The sequence below is a fragment of the Cherax quadricarinatus genome, chromosome 94, assembly GCF_038502225.1.
Source record: "Cherax quadricarinatus isolate ZL_2023a chromosome 94, ASM3850222v1, whole genome shotgun sequence".
Taxonomy (NCBI): Eukaryota; Metazoa; Arthropoda; class Malacostraca; order Decapoda; family Parastacidae; genus Cherax; species Cherax quadricarinatus.
In genome coordinates this window covers 8,422,876-8,441,396 of record NC_091385.1, presented here as the reverse complement: position 1 = coordinate 8,441,396, position 18,521 = coordinate 8,422,876, and the positions used below count along the sequence as shown (strand labels likewise).

The 18,521-nt window shown below is 46.7% G+C and overlaps 2 protein-coding genes across 3 annotated transcripts in view; one reads left to right on the top strand and one right to left on the bottom strand.

Annotated features, from left to right (window-relative positions):
• The window catches only part of LOC128700897 (E3 ubiquitin-protein ligase TRAIP), a 554,710-nt gene that overhangs the window by 346,155 nt on the left and 190,034 nt on the right, over positions 1–18,521 (top strand). The window lies entirely within an intron of this gene.
• Positions 1–18,521, bottom strand: part of T48 (FU domain-containing protein T48) — a 121,770-nt gene that overhangs the window by 32,500 nt on the left and 70,749 nt on the right. The gene's annotated exons all lie outside the window — the stretch shown is intronic.

Here is an 18,521-nt window from a genome sequence, read left to right as displayed (position 1 = left end):
ACACTGAGATATACACATCCCAGAATGTATATTCACTGCTATAAACATTATAAAAATCAGACAAGTCTCAGGGTGTAATAAGTCAATCACAGATGTTTGACACGTGTTTGACACGTGTTAACAGTATGACACCAGATGCTGGCTTACTGTTCTGTTGAACTGGCTTACTGTTTAGATTACCCCTTGCAACGGTACTGTTGAACTGGCTTACTGTTAAGATTACCCCTTGCAACGGTACTGTTGAACTGGCTTACTGTTAAGATTAGCCTTTGCAACAGTACTGTTGAACTGGCTTACTGTTAAGATTACCCCTTACAACGGTACTGTTCAACTGGCTTACTGTTAAGATTAGCCTTTGCAACAGTACTGTTGAACTGGCTTACTGTTAAGATTACCCCTTGCAACGGTACTGTTGAACTGGCTTACTGTTAAGATTACCCCTTGCAACGGTACTGTTGAACTGGCTTACTGTTAAGATTACCCCTTACAACGGTACTGTTGAACTGGCTTACTGTTAAGATTAGCCCTTGCAACAGTACTGTTGAACTGGCTTACTGTTAAGATTAGCCCTTGCAACGGTACTGTTGAACTGGCTTACTGTTAAGATTACCCCTTGCAACGGTACTGTTGAACTGGCTTACTGTTAAGATTACCCCTTGCAACGGTACTGTTGAACTGGCTTACTGTTAAGATTACCCCTTGCAACGGTACTGTTGAACTGGCTTACTGTTAAGATTACCCCTTGCAACGGTACTGTTGAACTGGCTTACTGTTAAGATTACCCCTTGCAACGGTACTGTTGAACTGGCTTACTGTTAAGATTGCCCCTTGCAACGGTACTGTTGAACTGGCTTACTGTTAAGATTGCCCCTTGCAACGGTACTGTTGAACTGGCTTACTGTTAAGATTACCCCTTGCAATGGTACTGTTGAACTGGCTTACTGTTAAGATTACCCCTTGCAACGGTACTGTTGAACTGGCTTACTGTTAAGATTACCCCTTGCAATGGTACTGTTGAACTGGCTTACTGTTAAGATTACCCCTTGCAATGGTACTGTTGAACTGGCTTACTGTTAAGATTACCCCTTGCAACGGTACTGTTGAACTGGCTTACTGTTAAGATTACCCCTTGCAATGGTACTGTTGAACTGGCTTACTGTTAAGATTACCCCTTGCAACGGTACTGTTGAACTGGCTTACTGTTAAGATTACCCCTTGCAATGGTACTGTTGAACTGGCTTACTGTTAAGATTACCCCTTGCAACGGTACTGTTGAACTGGCTTACTGTTAAGATTACCCCTTGCAACGGTACTGTTGAACTGGCTTACTGTTAAGATTACCCCTTGCAACGGTACTGTTGAACTGGCTTACTGTTAAGATTGCCCCTTGCAACGGTACTGTTGAACTGGCTTACTGTTAAGATTACCCCTTGCAACGGTACTGTTGAACTGGCTTACTGTTAAGATTACCCCTTGCAATGGTACTGTTGAACTGGCTTACTGTTAAGATTACCCCTTGCAATGGTACTGTTGAACTGGCTTACTGTTAAGATTACCCCTTGCAATGGTACTGTTGAACTGGCTTACTGTTAAGATTACCCCTTGCAACGGTACTGTTGAACTGGCTTACTGTTAAGATTACCCCTTGCAATGGTACTGTTGAACTGGCTTACTGTTAAGATTACCCCTTGCAACGGTACTGTTGAACTGGCTTACTGTTAAGATTACCCCTTGCAATGGTACTGTTGAACTGGCTTACTGTTAAGATTACCCCTTGCAACGGTACTGTTGAACTGGCTTACTGTTAAGATTACCCCTTGCAACAGTACTGTTGAACTGGCTTACTCTTCTGTTTAAATGGTTTACTGTTAAGATTACGCCTATAACAGTACTGTTTATTTGATATCCTGTTATGTTCACATACACAACGGATTGTTTTTTCTGGATTACCGTTAATATCTCACCAGCAACAGTCCTGTTGCAGGTGGGATATTAACAGTACTACTTTACCGTTAGTATCTACAACAGTGCCTGCCGATTGTCGATATTTTAAACAACAGTGCTGGCTTTCTGTTAGTTTCTTCAGTAACAGCGCTGGCTTACCGTTAAGATGTTCAACAGTACTGCCGTTCAACAGTGCTGGCCTGCCGTTAAGATCACGTACAATAGTGTTACCGTTAGTATCGTCAACAACAGTGCTGGGTTACCGTTGAAAGCACGTATATCAGTCTCACCGGTAAGCCAACAGTGCTGGGTTACCGTTAGGATTACACGCTTCAGCCTTACCGTTAACGTCAACAACAGAGCTACCTTACTGATAGCACCCAACAGTCTTACCGTTAGAATCTTCAACAGTTGTGGCTCACCGTTAGCACCCGGCCACTCACCTGTTGTGTGTGTGTGTGTGTGTGTGTGTGTGTGCGTGTGTGTGTGTGTGTGTGTGTGTGTGTGTGCGTGTGTGTGTGTGTGTGTGTGTGTGTGTGTGTGTGTGGTGTGTTTCTGTGTGGTGTGTCTGCGTGGTGTGTCTGTGTGGTGTGTGTGTGTGTGTGTGTCTGTGTGTGTGTGGTGTGTGTGTGTGTGTGTGTGTGTGTGTGTGTGTGTGTGTGTGTGTGTGTGTGTGTGGTGTGTCTGTGTGGTGTGTGTGTGTGTGTGTGTGTGTGTGTGTGTGTGTGTCTGTGTGTATGTATGTATGTATGTGTGTGTGTATATATACTAAACGTAAGCTGACTCTACACGACTCGTGTCGGAACCCCTGTCAGGCTCTAGTTCCCGGCCCTTCACAACCATTCATAACACCATTGAGGGGGACCAGAGTTGGAGCATAACATTAGTGTGAGATTAATCTTTAAACACCTTTATGGTCACAGTAGTGGCGGTTACTAACCTTCCTAGTATGTTTATACACTAGGGGTGAATATACACTAGGGTGTATAGATATACAACTAAGTCAGTGAATAACTCAAACTGATTCAGAGGGAAGCGGTACACCCGCACGGGCCACGCAACACCTGGGGAATGAGAGGCAGTAAGCTTTGATCCGAGGAAAGGGAGAGTGCCTTCTGGTTTTCTATCACTAACCTCTTATCAGCTGAGTGCTTTAGGAGGCCCGGGAACTAGTGCTCGGCACGGACCAGCAGCCTGACACCTGCGGCGCATAATGCTCAGAAGTTGTGCCTAATTACTTGGTAGGTACAGTGTAACCTTGCTAAGTAGGTACAGTGTAACCTACTTGCTAGGTAGGTACAGTGTAACCTATTTAATAGCTAGGTACAGTGTAACCTTGCTAAGTAGGTACAGTGTAACCTTGCTAAGTAGGTACAGTGTAACCTTGCTAAGTAGGTACAGTGTAACCTACTTGCTAGGTAGGTACAGTGTAACCTATTTAATAGCTAGGTACAGTGTAACCTTGCTAAGTAGGTACAGTGTAACCTTGCTAAGTAGGTACAGTGTAACCTTGCTAAGTAGGTACAGTGTAACCTACTTGCTAGGTAGGTACAGTGTAACCTATTTAATAGCTAGGTACAGTGTAACCTTGCTAAGTAGGTACAGTGTAACCTTGCTAAGTAGGTACAGTGTAACCTTGCTAAGTAGGTACAGTGTAACCTACTTACTAGGTAGGTACAGTGTCACACTGTCCCGCTTTATAAGCGAGATGACAATTAAGCGGAGGACGCTGTACGTACAACGTCACTCGCAAAACGCCAATTGGAAGTAACGTAGCATTTGGCGCTATCGCCAAATCCAGTCCCATCAAAATTTCGCGTCATTTTCGCGCCAACTGACTAGTGGGAACTATCCGCGAGCGATAGTAACAATTGTGAAAGATTGGTAATAGTGGTAGATGGTGGTGGTAATTGCGGTAGATGGTGGTAATTGTTGTAGTTGGTGGTAATTGTGGTAGATGGTGGTAATTGTTGTAGATGGTGGTAATTGTGGTAGATGGTGGTAATTGTTGTAGTTGGTGGTAATTGTGGTAGATGGTGGTAATTGTGGTAGATGGTGGTAATTGTGGTAGATGGTGGTAATTGTGGTAGATGGTGGTAATTGTTGTAGATGGTGGTAATTGCGGTAGATGGTGGTTATTGCGGTAGATGGTGGTAATTGCTGTAGATGGTGGTAATTGCGGTAGATGGTGGTAATTGTTGTAGATGGTGGTAATTGCTGTAGATGGTGGTAATTGTGGTAGATGGTGGTAATTGTTGTAGTTGGTGGTAATTGTGGTAGATGGTGGTAATTGCTGTAGATGGTGGTAATTGCGGTAGATGGTGGTTATTGCGGTAGATGGTGGTAATTGCTGTAGATGGTGGTAATTGCGGTAGATGGTGGTTATTGCGGTAGATGGTGGTAATTGCTGTAGATGGTGGTAATTGCGGTAGATGGTGGTAATTGTTGTAGATGGTGGTAATTGCTGTAGATGGTGGTAATTGTTGTAGATGGTGGTAATTGCTGTAGATGGTGGTAATTGCTGTAGATGGTGGTAATTGCGGTAGATGGTGGTAATTGCTGTAGATGGTGGTAATTGCGGTAGATGGTGGTAATTGCTGTAGGTGGTAATTGCGGTAGATGGTGGTAATTGCGGTAGATGGTGGTAATTGCGGTAGATGGTGGTAATTGCTGTAGGTGGTAATTGCGGTAGATGGTGGTAATTGCTGTAGATGGTGGTAATTGCGGTAGATGGTGGTAATTGCTGTAGGTGGTAATTGCGGTAGATGGTGGTAATTGCTGTAGATGGTGGTAATTGCGGTAGATGGTGGTAATTGCTGTAGGTGGTAATTGCGGTAGATGGTGGTAATTGCTGTAGATGGTGGTAATTGCGGTAGATGGTGGTAATTGCTGTAGATGGTGGTAATTGCTGTAGATGGTGGTAATTGCTGTAGATGGTGGTAATTGCTGTAGATGGTGGTAATTGCTGTAGATGGTGGTAATTGCTGTAGATGGTGGTAATTGCTGTAGATGGTGGTAATTGCGGTAGATGGTGGTAATTGCTGTAGGTGGTAATTGCGGTAGATGGTGGTAATTGCTGTAGATGGTGGTAATTGCTGTAGATGGTGGTAATTGCTGTAGATGGTGGTAATTGCTGTAGATGGTGGTAATTGCTGTAGATGGTGGTAATTGCTGTAGATGGTGGTAATTGCGGTAGATGGTGGTAATTGATGTAGGTGGTAATTGCGGTAGATGGTGGTAATTGCTGTAGATGGTGGTAATTGCTGTAGATGGTGGTAATTGCTGTAGATGGTGGTAATTGCTGTAGATGGTGGTAATTGCTGTAGATGGTGGTAATTGCTGTAGATGGTGGTAATTGCGGTAGATGGTGGTAATTGCTGTAGGTGGTAATTGCGGTAGATGGTGGTAATTGCTGTAGGTGGTAATTGCGGTAGATGGTGGTAATTGCGGTAGATGGTGGTAATTGCTGTAGATGGTGGTAATTGCTGTAGATGGTGGTAATTGCGGTAGATGGTGGTAATTGCTGTAGGTGGTAATTGCGGTAGATGGTGGTAATTGCTGTAGATGGTGGTAATTGCGGTAGATGGTGGTAATTGCGGTAGATGGTGGTAATTGCTGTAGATGGTGGTAATTGCGGTAGATGGTGGTAATTGCGGTAGATGGTGGTAATTGCGGTAGATGGTGGTAATTGCGGTAGATGGTGGTAATTGCGGTAGATGGTGGTAATTGCTGTAGATGGTGGTAATTGCGGTAGATGGTGGTAATTGCGGTAGATGGTGGTAATTGCGGTAGAAGGCAGTTTGTCTCGCTGGCGGTGAGAAATGCGGTAGCTTCTCTTACTGAAGCGAAAGTTAAACTCCCATCATCAGAACAGTCAACCAGCTCTGAAAAAACGTCAGCCTGGAAAGCGGATATATATATATATATTATATCTGCGACTAGCCGTGGGATCGAACCTGTGTTGTTTTAGCCCGCCTTATTTTGAGGGAAGATTTACGACACTCTAACCCACTGGATCATCCAATCCTACAGAGATCACGTACTCAGAAAGGGAGGAGTTGAGTAATAGCTCGAGGCCTTTCGTGTTCCAGTCTCATCAGGAGCTTGCAACGTTGCAGAAATGAGACAGAGATGTGAACAGATTCGTTCACGGTGTCAGCAGATTCATGGTATCGACTGTACCCCTCTTATGGTCTATGATGGTAATGGAAATACCATTGAAATTAACATTCAGATTAAATTATTCACTATGGTAGACGCTGTACCTTATGGTTCACCATGGTAATAATAATAATTAATAATCTTGGAGTACATGGTATAACTTATACAGACCATAGCTGACATCAATGATGTATAGAAAGTCCCTTGTTATACAGAGCATTTCCCGCAAGTTAGGTCAGTTTTGTCCCAGGATGCGACCCACACCAGTCCACTAACACCCAGGATGCCACCCACACCAGTCCACTAACACCCAGGATGCCACCCACACCAGTCCACTAACACCCAGGATGCCACCCACACCAGTCCACTAACACCCAGGATGCCACCCACACCAGTCCACTAACACCCAGGATGCCATCCACACCAGTCCACTAACACCCAGGATGCGACCCACACCAGTCCACTAACACCCAGGATGCGACCCACACCAGTCCACTAACACCCAGGATGCCACCCACACCAGTCCACTAACACCCAGGATGCCACCCACACCAGTCCACTAACACCCAGGATGCCACCCACACCAGTCCACTAACACCCAGGATGCCACCCACACCAGTCCACTAACATCCAGGATGCGACCCACACCAGTCCACTAACACCCAGGATGCGACCCACACCAGTCCACTAACACCCAGGATGCGACCCACACCAGTCCACTAACACCCAGGATGCGACCCACACCAGTCCACTAACACCCAGGATGTGACCCACACCAGTCCACTAACACCCAGGATGTGACCCACACCAGTCCACTAACACCCAGGTACCCATTTTACTTCTAGGTGAACATGGACAGCAGGTGTCTGATAGAAACACATCGTAATGTTTACAGCCGTGCTGGGGATCGATCCCCGGACCTCATTGTGTGAACAGTGCGCGCTAGGTGCTGCTAGGCTCTTCACCACTACAACCAATACTAGAGGGATGGTAGTGTCAGCTGGTGTTTGGCAGTGGTTGTAAGGGATTTGCAAGTTGCAGTGGCAATAGGAATTCACTTCTAGGTGGTAGTGTCGTCTGATACTTTGCAAGATAGTGAACCATCCTGGTTTAGTGGTCTTATCTACTCTTTTTCGTAGGAAAACCCAGAGAGGAAATCTGAGAGAAATTGTGATCACCGAGAGACGTGAGTGAAACGTATGGATACATAGAGTATACCTGGAGGGGGGTTTTAGTGGCCAATCCCCCCCCGTGGCCCGGTCTGAGACCAGGTCCTTCAGGACAAAGACCGTTTTAGCATCAGGTTTGCACTGGCCTTGTGAGAGGGTGGAGCTGTGATGCAGCATCTGTCAATCACTCCTACCTGGCCAAGCTGTATCAACGAGCATCATTCTAGTACACTAGATCTACTCTCCTCTATGCCCTCGTATGATGCTGTGTTGGGATCTAGCTCACTGTCAAGCCTCAGCACACAAGCATTACACGCACTCACGAAAGCATTACACGCACTCACGAAAGCATTACATGCAGTCAAGCAAATACCTACATTCACACACACAAATATGACACTACAATACTGTGTGGGAACTATATATGAACGTATACAGGGAATTTATATAATATATATATATATATATATATATATATAGATATATATATATATATATATATATATATATATATATATGTCGTGCCGAATATGTAAAACTGGTCAATTAGCAAGAACTCATTTAAAATTAAGTCCTTTTTGAAATTTTCTCTTATACGTTTAAAGATATATTTTTTTCATTAATGTTAATGTAAAAATTTTTAATTTTGCACCAAAAGAATCTTAGAAAACTTACCTAACCTTATTATAACAAGAACAATTTATTTTAGCCTAACCCAACTAAATATATTTTAAATACGTTTACAATAATTTAGTAATAAACAAACACAATCAAATATATTTTTTTCGTTGTGTTCAGAATGATTTCGGCGAAATTATTGCATACACAAATTTTCACTTGTCCTATATGGCAAGATGAACGTTGCTATTTAAGCCAAGATCGCAAGTTCTGCCTATTCGGCACGACATATATATATATATATATATATGCCAGGGCAACTGATATATCAGATCATTATTTAGTTGTAGCTACAGTTAGAGTAAGAGGTAGATGGGAAAAGAGGAAGGTGGCAACAACAAGTAAGAGGGAGGTGAAAGTGTATAAACTAAGGGAGGAGGAAGTTCGGGTGAGATATAAGCGACTATTGGCAGAAAGGTGGGCTAGTGCAAAGATGAGTAGTGGGGGGGTTGAAGAGGGTTGGATGAGTTTTAAAAATGCAGTATTAGAATGTGGGGCAGAAGTTTGTGGTTATAGGAGGGTGGGGGCAGGAGGAAAGAGGAGTGATTGGTGGAATGATGAAGTAAAGGGTGTGATAAAAGAGAAAAAGGTAGCTTATGAGAGGTTTTTACAAAGCAGAAGTGTTATAAGAAGAGCAGAGTATATGGAGAGTAAAAGAAAGGTAAAGAGAGTGGTGAGAGAGTGCAAAAGGAGAGCAGATGATAGAGTGGGAGAGGCACTGTCAAGAAATTTTAATGAAAATAAGAAAAAATTTTGGAGTGAGTTAAACAAGTTAAGAAAGCCTAGGGAAAGTATGGATTTGTCAGTTAAAAACAGAGTAGGGGAGTTAGTAGATGGGGAGAGGGAGGTATTAGGTAGATGGCGAGAATATTTTGAGGAACTTTTAAATGTTGAGGAAGAAAGAGAGGCGGTAATTTCATGCACTGGTCAGGGAGGTATACCATCTTTTAGGAGTGAAGAAGAGCAGAAAGTAAGTGTGGGGGAGGTACGTGAGGCATTACGTAGAATGAAAGGGGGTAAAGCAGCTGGAACTGATGGGATCATGACAGAAATGTTAAAAGCAGGGGGGGGGGATATAGTGTTGGAGTGGTTGGTACTTTTGTTTAATAAATGTATGAAAGAGGGGAAGGTACCTAGGGATTGGCAGAGAGCATGTATAGTCCCTTTATATAAAGGGAAAGGGGACAAAAGAGATTGTAAAAATTATAGAGGAATCAGTTTACTGAGTATAACAGGAAAAGTATACGGTAGAGTTATAATTGAAAGAATTAGAGGTAAGACAGAATGTAGGATTGCGGATGAGCAAGGAGGTTTCAGAGTGGGTAGGGGATGTGTAGATCAAGTGTTTACATTGAAGCATATATGTGAACAATATTTAGATAAAGATAGGGAAGTTTTTATTGCATTTATGGATTTAGAAAAGGCATATGATAGAGTGGATAGAGGAGCAATGTGGCAGATGTTGCAAGTATATGGAATAGGTAGTAAGTTATTAAATGCTGTAAAGAGTTTTTATGAGGATAGTGAGGCTCAGGTTAGGGTGTGTAGAAGAGAGGGAGAATACTTCCCGGTAAAAGTAGGTCTTAGACAGGGATGTGTAATGTCACCATGGTTGTTTAATATATTTATAGATGGGGTTGTAAAAGAAGTAAATGCTAGGGTGTTCGGGAGAGGGGTGGGATTAAATTATGGGGAATCAAATTCAAAATGGGAATTGACACAGTTACTTTTTGCTGATGATACTGTGCTTATGGGAGATTCTAAAGAAAAATTGCAAAGGTTAGTGGATGAGTTTGAGAGTGTGTGTAAAGGTAGAAAGTTGAAAGTGAACATAGAAAAGAGTAAGGTGATGAGGGTGTCAAATGATTTAGATAAAGAAAAATTGGATATCAAATTGGGGAGGAGTATGGAAGAAGTGAATGTTTTCAGATACTTGGGAGTTGACGTGTCGGCGGATGGATTTATGAAGGATGAGGTTAATCATAGAATTGATGAGGGAAAAAAGGTGAGTGGTGCGTTGAGGTATATGTGGAGTCAAAAAACGTTATCTATGGAGGCAAAGAAGGGAATGTATGAAAGTATAGTAGTACCAACACTCTTATATGGGTGTGAAGCTTGGGTGGTAAATGCAGCAGCGAGGAGACGGTTGGAGGCAGTGGAGATGTCCTGTCTAAGGGCAATGTGTGGTGTAAATATTATGCAGAAAATTCGGAGTGTGGAAATTAGGAGAAGGTGTGGAGTTAATAAAAGTATTAGTCAGAGGGCAGAAGAGGGGTTGTTGAGGTGGTTTGGTCATTTAGAGAGAATGGATCAAAGTAGAATGACATAGAAAGCATATAAATCTATAGGGGAAGGAAAGAGGGGTAGGGGTCGTCCTCGAAAGGGTTGGAAAGAGGGGGTAAAGGAGGTTTTGTGGGCGAGGGGCTTGGACTTCCAGCAAGCGTGCATGAGCGTGTTAGGAGTGAATGGAGACGAATGATACTTGGGACCTGACGATCTGTTGGAGTGTGAGCAGGGTAATATTTAGTGAAGGGATTCGGGGAAACCGGTTATTTTCATATAGTCGGACTTGAGTCCTGGAAATGGGAAGTACAATGCCTGCACTTTAAAGGAGGGGTTTGGGATATTGGCAGTTTGGAGGGATATGTTGTGTATCTTTATATGTGTATGCTTCTAAACTATTGTATTCTGAGCACCTCTGCAAAAACAGTGATAATGTGTGAGTGTGGTGAAAGTGTTGAATGATGATGAAAGTATTTTCTTTTTGGGGATTTTCTTTCTTTTTTGGGTCACCCTGCCTCGGTGGGAGACGACCAACTTGTTGAATATATATATATATATATATATATATATATATATATATATATATATATATATATATACACACACACACACACACACTCGACCCCTGCAACCACAACTAGGCGAGTACACACACATTTATATATACAGGGATCACTGTGGTAGAGGAGGCTGGGTTTGAGATACAGGGATCACTGTGGTAGAGGAGGCTGGGGTTGTGAGATACAGGGATCACTGTGGTAGAGGAGGCTGGGGTTGAGATACAGGGATCACTGTGGTAGAGGAGGCTGGGGTTGAGAGATACAGGGATCACTGTGGTAGAGGAGGCTGGGGTTGAGAGATACAGGGATCACTGTGGTAGAGGAGGCTGGGGTTGAGATACAGGGATCACTGTGGTAGAGGAGGCTGGGGTTGAGAGATACAGGGATCACTGCGGTAGAGGAGGCTGGGGTTGAGATACAGGGATCACTGTGGTAGAGGAGGCTGGGGTTGTGAGACACAGGGATCACTGTGGTAGAGGAGGCTGGGGTTGTGAGAAACAGGGATCACTGTGGTAGAGGTGGCTGGGGTTGTGAGAAACAGGGATCACTGTGGTAGAGGAGGCTGGGGTTGTGAGATACAGCGATCACTGTGGTAGAGGTGGCTGGGGTTGTGAGAAACAGGGATCACTGTGGTAGAGAAGGCTGGGGTTGAAACACAGGGATCACTGTGGAAGAGGAGGCTGGGGTTGTGAGATACAGGGATCACTGTGGCAGAGGAGGTTGGGGTTGTGAGATACAGGGATCACTGTGGTAGAGAAGGCTGGGGTTGTGAGGTATAGGGATCACTGTTGTAGAGGAGGCTGGGGTTGTGAGACACAGGGATCACTGTGGTAGTGGAGGCTGGGGTTGTGAGATACAGGGATCACTGTGGTAGAGGAGACTGGGGTTGTGAGATACAGAGATCACTGTGGTAGAGGAGGCTGGGGTTGTGAGATACAGGGATCACTGTGGTAGAGGAGGCTGGGGTTGTGTGAGACAGGGATCACTGTGGTAGAGGAGGCTCGGGTTGTGAGATACAGGGATCACTGTGGTAGAGGAGGCTGGGGTTGCGAGATACAGGGATCACTGTGGTAGAGGAGGCTGGGGTTGTGAGATACAGGGATCACTGTGGTAGAGGAGGCTGGGGTTGTGAGGTATAGGGATCACTGTGGTAGAGGAGGCTGGGGTTTTGAGTTACAGGGATCACTGTGGTAGAGGAGGCTGGGGTTGTGAGATACAGTGATCACTGTGGTAGAGGAGGCTGGGGTTGTGAGACACAGGGATCACTGTGGTAGAGGAGGCTGGGGTTGTGAGATACAGGGATCACTGTGGTAGAGGAGGCTGGGGTTGTGAGATACAGGGATCACTGTGGTAGAGGAGGCTGGGGTTGTGAGATACAGGGATCACTGTGGTAGAGGAGGCTGGGGTTGTGAGACACAGGGATCACTGTGGTAGAGGAGGCTGGGGTTGTGAGATACAGGGATCACTGTGGTAGAGGAGGCTGGGGTTGTGTGAGACAGGGATCACTGTGGTAGAGGAGGCTCGGGTTGTGAGATACAAGGATCACTGTGGTAGAGGAGGCTGGGGTTGCGAGACACAGGGATCACTGTGGTAGAGGAGGCTGGGGTTGTGAGATACAGGGATCACTGTGGTAGAGGAGGCTGGGGTTGTGAGGTATAGGGATCACTGTGGTAGAGGAGGCTGGGGTTGAGACACAGGGATCACTGTGGTAGAGGAGGCTGGGGTTGAGACACAGGGATCACTGTGGTAGAGGAGGCTGGGGTTGTGAGACACAGGGATCACTGTGGTAGAGGAGGCTGGGGTTGTGAGATAAAGGGATCACTGTGGTAGAGGAGGCTGGGGTTGTGAGGTATAGGGATCACTGTGGTAGAGGAGGCTGGGGTTGAGATACAGGGATCACTGAGATAGAGGAGGCTGGGGTTGTGAGATACAGAGATCACTGTGGTAGAGGAGACTGGGGTTGTGAGATACAGAGATCACTGTGGTAGAGGAGGCTGGGGTTGTGAGGTATAGGGATCACTGTTGTAGAGGAGGCTGGGGTTGTGAGACACAGGGATCACTGTGGTAGAGGAGGCTGGGGTTGTGAGATACAGGGATCACTGTGGTAGAGGAGGCTGGGGTTGTGTGAGACAGGGATCACTGTGGTAGAGGAGGCTCGGGTTGTGAGATACAGGGATCACTGTGGTAGAGGAGGCTGGGGTTGCGAGATACAGGGATCACTGTGGTAGAGGAGGCTGGGGTTGTGAGATACAGGGATCACTGTGGTAGAGGAGGCTGGGGTTGTGAGGTACAGGGATCACTGTGGTAGAGGAGGCTGGGGTTTTGAGTTACAGGGATCACTGTGGTAGAGGAGGCTGGGGTTGTGAGATACAGTGATCACTGTGGTAGAGGAGGCTGGGGTTGTGAGACACAGGGATCACTGTGGTAGAGGAGGCTGGGGTTGTGAGATACAGGGATCACTGTGGTAGAGGAGGCTGGGGTTGTGAGATACAGGGATCACTGTGGTAGAGGAGGCTGGGGTTGTGAGATACAGGGATCACTGTGGTAGAGGAGGCTGGGGTTGAGATACAGGGATCACTGTAGTAGAGGAGGCTGGGGTTGTGAGATACAGGGATCACTGTAGTAGACGAGGCTGGGGTTGTGAGATAAAGGGATCACTGTAGTAGAGGAGGCTGGGGTTGTGAGATACAGGGATCACTGTAGTAGAGGAGGCTGGTGTTGTGAGATACAGGGATCACTGTAGTAGAGGAGGCTGGGGTTGTGAGACACAGGGATCACTGTAGTAGAGGAGGCTGGGGTTGTGAGATACAGGGATCACTGTAGTAGAGGAGGCTGGGGTTGTGAGATACAGGGATCACTGTAGTAGAGGAGGCTGGTGTTGCGAGATACAGGGATCACTGTGGTAGAGGAGGCAGGGGTTGTGAGATACAGGGATCACTGTAGTAGACGAGGCTGGGGTTGTGAGATAAAGGGATCACTGTGGTAGAGGAGGCTGGGGTTGTGAGATACAGGGATCACTGTAGTAGAGGAGGCTGGGGTTGTGAGATACAGGGATCACTGTAGTAGAGGAGGCTGGGGTTGTGAGATACAGGGATCACTGTGGTAGAGGAGGCTGGGGTTGTGAGATACAGGGATCACTGTAGTAGAGGAGGCTGGGGTTGTGAGATACAGGGATCACTGTGGTAGAGGAGGCTGGGGTTGTGAGACACAGGGATCACTGTAGTAGAGGAGGCTGGGGTTGTGAGATACAGGGATCACTGTGGTAGAGGAGGCTGGGGTTGTGAGATACAGGGATCACTGTAGTAGAGGAGGCTGGGGTTGTGAGATACAGGGATCACTGTGGTAGAGGAGGCTGGGGTTGTGAGATACAGGGATCACTGTGGTAGAAGAGGCAGGGTTTGTGAGATACAGGGATCACTGTGGTAGAGGAGGCTGGGGTTGTGAGATACAGGGATCACTGTGGTAGAGGAGGCTGGGGTTGAGATACAGGGATCACTGTAGTAGAGGAGGCTGGGGTTGTGAGATACAGGGATCACTGTAGTAGAGGAGGCTGGGGTTGTGAGATACAGGGATCACTGTAGTAGAGGAGGCTGGGGTTGTGAGATACAGGGATCACTGTAGTAGAGGAGGCTGGTGTTGTGAGATACAGGGATCACTGTGGTAGAGGAGGCAGGGGTTGTGAGATACAGGGATCACTGTAGTAGACGAGGCTGGGGTTGTGAGATAAAGGGATCACTGTGGTAGAGGAGGCTGGGGTTGTGAGATACAGGGATCACTGTAGTAGAGGAGGCTGGGGTTGTGAGATACAGGGATCACTGTAGTAGAGGAGGCTGGGGTTGTGAGATACAGGGATCACTGTGGTAGAGGAGGCTGGGGTTGTGAGATACAGGGATCACTGTAGTAGAGGAGGCTGGGGTTGTGAGATACAGGGATCACTGTGGTAGAGGAGGCTGGGGTTGTGAGACACAGGGATCACTGTAGTAGAGGAGGCTGGGGTTGTGAGATACAGGGATCACTGTGGTAGAGGAGGCTGGGGTTGTGAGATACAGGGATCACTGTAGTAGAGGAGGCTGGGGTTGTGAGATACAGGGATCACTGTGGTAGAGGAGGCTGGGGTTGTGAGATACAGGGATCACTGTGGTAGAAGAGGCAGGGTTTGTGAGATACAGGGATCACTGTGGTAGAGGAGGCTGGGGTTGTGAGATACAGGGATCACTGTAGTAGAGGAGGCTGGGGTTGTGAGATACAGGGATCACTGTGGTAGAGGAGGCTGGGGTTGTGAGATACAGGGATCACTGTAGTAGAGGAGGCTGGGGTTGTGATATACAGGGATCACTGTGGTAGAGGAGGCTGGGGTTGTGAGATACAGGGATCACTGTAGTAGAGGCTGAGGTTGTGAGATACAGGGATCACTGTGGTAGAGGAGGCTGGGGTTGTGAGATACAGGGATCACTGTAGTAGAGGCTGAGGTTGTGAGATACAGGGATCACTGTGGTAGAGGAGGCTAGGGTTGTGAGATACAGGGATCACTGTGGTAGAGGAGGCTGGGGTTGTGAGATATAGGGATCACTGTAGTAGAGGAGGCTAGGGTTGTGAGATACAGGGATCACTGTGGTAGAGGAGGCTGGGGTTGTGAGATACAGGGATCACTGTAGTAGAGGCTGAGGTTGTGAGATACAGGGATCACTGTGGTAGAGGAGGCTGGGGTTGTGAGATACAGGGATCACTGTAGTAGAGGAGGCTAGGGTTGTGAGATACAGGGATCACTGTGGTAGAGGAGGCTGGGGTTGTGAGATACAGGGATCACTGTGGTAGAGGAGGCTGGGGTTGTGAGATACAGGGATCACTGTGGTAGAGGAGGCTGGGGTTGTGAGATACAGGGATCACTGTGGTAGAGGAGGCTGGGGTTGTGAGATACAGGGATCACTGTAGTAGAGGAGGCTGGGGTTGTGAGATACAGGGATCACTGTGGTAGAGGAGGCTGGGGTTGTGAGATACAGGGATCACTGTAGTAGAGGAGGCTGGGGTTGTGAGATACAGGGATCACTGTGGTAGCGACAATAACACTTGTCTTATGTTATACTTGACGTTCTTATGCATGATAATTTCACAGTTGTTAAGTTTTGTAACTGCTCGACGTCCCTTCAAGGTTACACACACACACACACACACACACACACACACACACACACACACACACACACACCTAGTCTGAAGTGTGTGTGTGTTGACGTACAAGTGGTTGGAGGGGGTGGTGTCAGTGGTTGTGGCGTGGGGGGTGTGAGAGGTGCAGGTTGGACTGGCGTACGGGCGTGTGAGAGGGCGTATGTACCAGCGTCAGGGAACAAGGTACACCAGTTTTTGTACGCAAATTTTACCTCTGTGGGTACCCACACCCCCCCCCCCCACTGTGGGAATACCTGTACCCTCTCTCTCTCTGTCTCTCTCTGTCTCTCTCTGTCTCTCTCTGTCTCTCTCTGTCTCTCTCTGTCTCTGTCTCTCTCTGTCTCTCTCTCTCTCTCCCTCTCTCTCTGTCTGTCTCTCTCTCTCTCTGTCTGTCTGTCTCTCTCTCTCTCTCTCTCTCTCTCTCTCTCTCTCTCTCTCTCTCTCTCACACACACACACACACACACTGCCACCCCCCAGAAACACCTGCAGAAGGACTCCAGCCACGACACCCCAAAGGCAACTGAACAATCCAAACCAACCATCACACACCAATCCCTCTGTTTCCACCCCCCGCACCACAGTTACAGTATTAGAACAGAAGTTGAAGGTTTGGTACACAAATGCAGATGGATTAACGAATAAACATGAGGAATGGCAAGAAAGAATCAATCAGAAGTCCCCAGACATCATAGCAGTTACAGAAACAAAACTCACGGAGACAACAGATGCAATCTTCCCACCAGGATACCAGATCATGAGGAAAGATAGAAGGGGCAGGGGGGGAGGTGGGGTTGCTCTGCTCATAAAAAACAGATGGAAATTCGAGAAAATGGAAGGCATAGATGAGACGGGAGAAAGAGACTACATAGCAGGTACACTTCAGTCTGGAGAACACAAAGTGGTCATTGCAGTGATGTATAATCCACCACAGAACTGCAGGAGGCCAAGAGAGGAATATGAAGAGAGCAACAGAGCAATGGTGGACACACTTGCTGAGGTGGCAAGAAGAGCTCACTCCAGCAGAGCAAAGTTGCTGGTTATGGGGGATTTCAACCACAGGGAGATTGACTGGGAAAACCTGGAGCCACATGGGGGTCCCGAAACATGGAGAGCCAGGATGTTGGACGTGGTGCTGGAAAACCTCATGCACCAACATGTTAAGGACACTACCAGAGTGAGAGGGGAGGATGAACCAGCAAGATTGGACCTTGTGTTCACCCTGGGCAGCTCAGTCAATGAGGACATCAAGTATGAGAGTCCCCTAGGAGCTAGCGACCACGTGGTTCTGTGCTTTGAATACATAGTAGAGCTGCAAGTGGAGAGAATAACAGGAGTTGAATGGGAAAAGCCTGACTATAAAAGAGGGGACTACAGAGGGTTGAAGAACTTCCTGCGGGAGGTCCAGTGGGACAGAGAACTGGCAGGAAAGCCAGTAAATGAAATGATGGAATATGTAACAACAAAATGCAAGGAGGCAGTGGAAAGGTTTATTCCCAAGGGCAACAGTAACAACAGGAAGACCAGAACGAGCCCCTGGTTTACCCGACGGTGTAAGGAGACAAAAACAAAGTGCAATAGAGAAAGGAAAAAGTACAGAAGGCAGAGAACACACGAAAATAGGGAGATCAGTCGCAGAGCCAGGAATGAGTACGCACAGGTAAGGAGAGAGGCCCAGCGACAGTATGAAAATGACATAGCATCGAGAATCAAGACTGACCCGAAACTGTTGTATAGCCACATCAGGAGGAAGACAACAGTCAAAGACCAGGTGATCAGATTAAGGACAGAAGGTGAAGAACTCACAAGAAATGATCAGGAGGTATGTGAAGAGCTGAACAGGAGATTTAAGGAAGTTTTTACCGTAGAGACAGGAAGGGCTGTGGGAAGACAGCACAGAAGGGAACATCAAGAGGGAATATACCAACAAGTGTTGGATGACATACGAACAACTGAGGAGGAGGTGAAGAAGCTCTTAAGTGACCTTGACGCCTCAAAGGCGATGGGACCGGACATCTCCCCATGGGTCCTTAGAGAAGGAGCAGAGATGCTGTGCGTGCCTCTAACCACAATCTTCAACACATCCCTTGAAACTGGGCAACTACCTGAGAAATGGAAGACAGCTAATGTAGTCCCCATATTTAAGAAAGGAAACAGAAACGAGGCACTAAACTACAGACCTGTGTCTCTGACATGTATTGTGTGCAAAGTCATGGAGAAGATTATCAGGAGGAGAGTGGTCAAACACCTGGAAAGGAACAAGATTATAAATGAAAACCAGCATGGGTTCATGGAAGGCAAATCTTGTATCACAAACCTCCTGGAGTTTTATGACAAGGTAACAGAAGTAAGACACGAGAGAGAGGGGTGGGTAGATTGCGTTTTCCTAGACTGCAGGAAGGCCTTTGACACAGTTCCCCACAAGAGATTAGTGCAGAAGCTGGAGGATCAGGCGCATGTAAAAGGGAGGGCACTACAATGGATAAGGGAATACCTGACAGGGAGGCAGCAACGAGTCATGGTACGTGAAGAGGTATCACAGTGGGCGCCTGTTACGAGCG